We start from the raw sequence: 2,500 nt of genomic DNA, 5'->3' as shown, positions 1-2,500 counted from the left end.
GATTTCTCGCCCATATCTTAAGCGAATATAATATAAGTATTAACCATATATTTCACATGCCAGTGGGAAATAGGCTAATGGTTAATATATCCCATCGTCTTCGTTCTTACTTCCCCGTTTATAGGATATATGAGGACTGTTTGTAACACCTCACACCATCTGAAGTCCATGTATCTTGATAAATGCCCGATTCGTAGACCAAACAGACGCTGGCCTTGGTTGCCCACCGAAAAGCCCACCACTCCCATCCTTCTCGCCCCCCTCCCCCTTCGTCGCCCCCCACCCTGTACCATAAAACGAATAGGAGGGTACACAGGGTAGGCCTAACTACAACACGTGAGATTCAGATTACTGTCCTTGGGTCGAAGGAACGACATACTATTAATATCCTGTGCCGGTAGTTCACAGAGACTCATTCAAGGTATCGTCACGTGAATCCTTGAAAAGCAGGATCTTTTCGGGTACAGGTTTACCCCCCCCCCCTTCAAACCCCTCGAAGTCTCAGAGCAGGTTCCCGTCAAGATAAGATCTTACAGCATGAACTATCGTGCTTTACATCTCTGTGATATATCCCAACCATTTTTTTCTTATCCATTCAACGTGTCGCAATGCATGCAACAACAATGGCCTACACAACGAGAGCGGATGTCATTTTTTGTTCGTAGGTCATCAGCCAGCGGACACGAAAACAATTGGTCGCCTCTGATCTTCATTGACGTTTTTATTATTATTATTCTCTCTCATGGCGACCCGGACGCTCCCCCCCCCCCCCACTAAACAATCATGCATCACAACGTAGAACACACGACACAATGTGAAGGTCATGCAGACAACAATGATCCTTTGGGTGTTGTCATGCAAGCATCTACGCGCTGTTTCCCCCTTGCATTATGGAGGAGTCGGGCTTCCGTGATCCTGTTTTCAAATTTAGAACATTTCATCACTTTTACAAAATAGTGTTTTTTTGTCATTGATGACACACACACACACGCACAAACACACACACACACACACACACACACACACACACACACACACACACACACACACACATACATATACACACACACACACACACACATACATACACACACACACACACACACACACACACACACACACACACACGCACACGCACACGCACACGCACACGCACACGCACACGCACACGCACACGCACACGCACACACACACACACACACACACACACACACACACACACACACACACACACACACACACTGCCTCTAGATCTGCTTCCTTCCACATACCCATGCATGATGGTGCATGCTAGGGTACCTTGTCTCCTGGACACAGGTTCAAATCACGGCAGTTTTCTTCTTGCCGTTTCAAGTAGTCTTTCTTGCCTTCCAACATGTCTCTATTTCTTTCTTCACGAAGTCGTTGGTCTTCCGCTCCTCCATTGAATGCTTAGCAATCTTCTGTAGTATCTCGTTTCAAAGGCCGTTATTCTCCTCTCTATACTTGACGAGTAGATCCGCGTTTCGCATCCGTCTTTTCCACTACCCAAGACTAGTGTTTATTTTGTACGATTAACATCATAAATGAAAAAAGAAACTCATACTTCAAAACATAAACATTGAATATCATTGCGAGTTCATAACATGGAATCTATTCCCTCTGATTCCCTCAAGGACCACGGTTTTAACTATAACAAAGAAGCAGATGCAGCAACACTCCTTTACAAACAACATTCATCTGTTAGTACAAAAGAATAAATAAAATATAATAAAACAATATAACATCACGGTTGCTTAGAAGTGTTCAATGACACTACGTTTTATAATACTGTTCAAGTCTAAAAAATAAAAATGAAAACGACTCTTCTTCACTCCCTGTTGAGTAGAGGGACATGGGATTACATTTCCTTTCTTGTGTACCAACCGCAAACACAGAGTTCAACCAGTGTATCACTCCTCAACTCTTTACGAAAAAAGGCGCGACCACAGCCCAACACTTGAAGTTCGAAAGCAGAATGCTTTGTAAGACACAGCCACTGCGGTCAAACCAGGAAGAGAGATCCCAAGAGCGATAAGAGATTCATTACTTCACCCTTCCCCTCTCCCTCCCTCCTGCTTCTCCCTCTAGCCCTCTCTTATACAGCCATAAAGGGTTACTGTTACTGCCGATGGGCCTGTGCTTTGCCTGTGGCCATATAGGGTTCCGGCAACAACGTCTTGTTCTTATCGGGGGAAATGACCGCGTCCCACAGTGTACAAAAACGTCAGGAGGCTTGATGCCTGGTGCCATGGAGACAAGCAGTTCTGCCTCTCTCTGCCTCCCTCTTTTACATGTACAGCACAGTTTCTTGACTCGGATCGGATTCTTTCATTTCTTTTCTATCTATATTCTTAGTCTCTACCTTTCTCCATCTCAATATCTTTCCCTTGGTTGCAGCATAGAAATAACATAAAAAGAAGGCTAAACGTCAAAAATCCCTACCAAGCCTCTGCACACGTAAAGCAGGACGCGTAGCAAC

At 44.6% G+C, this 2,500-nt stretch overlaps 1 protein-coding gene across 2 annotated transcripts in view; it reads right to left on the bottom strand.

The window, feature by feature from the left end:
* Positions 1 to 2,500, bottom strand: part of LOC125046055 (serine/threonine-protein phosphatase PP1-like) — an 83,993-nt gene that overhangs the window by 11,915 nt on the left and 69,578 nt on the right. The window lies entirely within an intron of this gene.

The sequence above is a fragment of the Penaeus chinensis genome, chromosome 38, assembly GCF_019202785.1.
Source record: "Penaeus chinensis breed Huanghai No. 1 chromosome 38, ASM1920278v2, whole genome shotgun sequence".
NCBI classification, from domain to species: domain Eukaryota; kingdom Metazoa; phylum Arthropoda; class Malacostraca; order Decapoda; family Penaeidae; genus Penaeus; species Penaeus chinensis.
The sequence above is the reverse complement of the archived record's forward strand: the minus strand, read 5'-3'. Positions and strand labels throughout refer to the sequence as shown.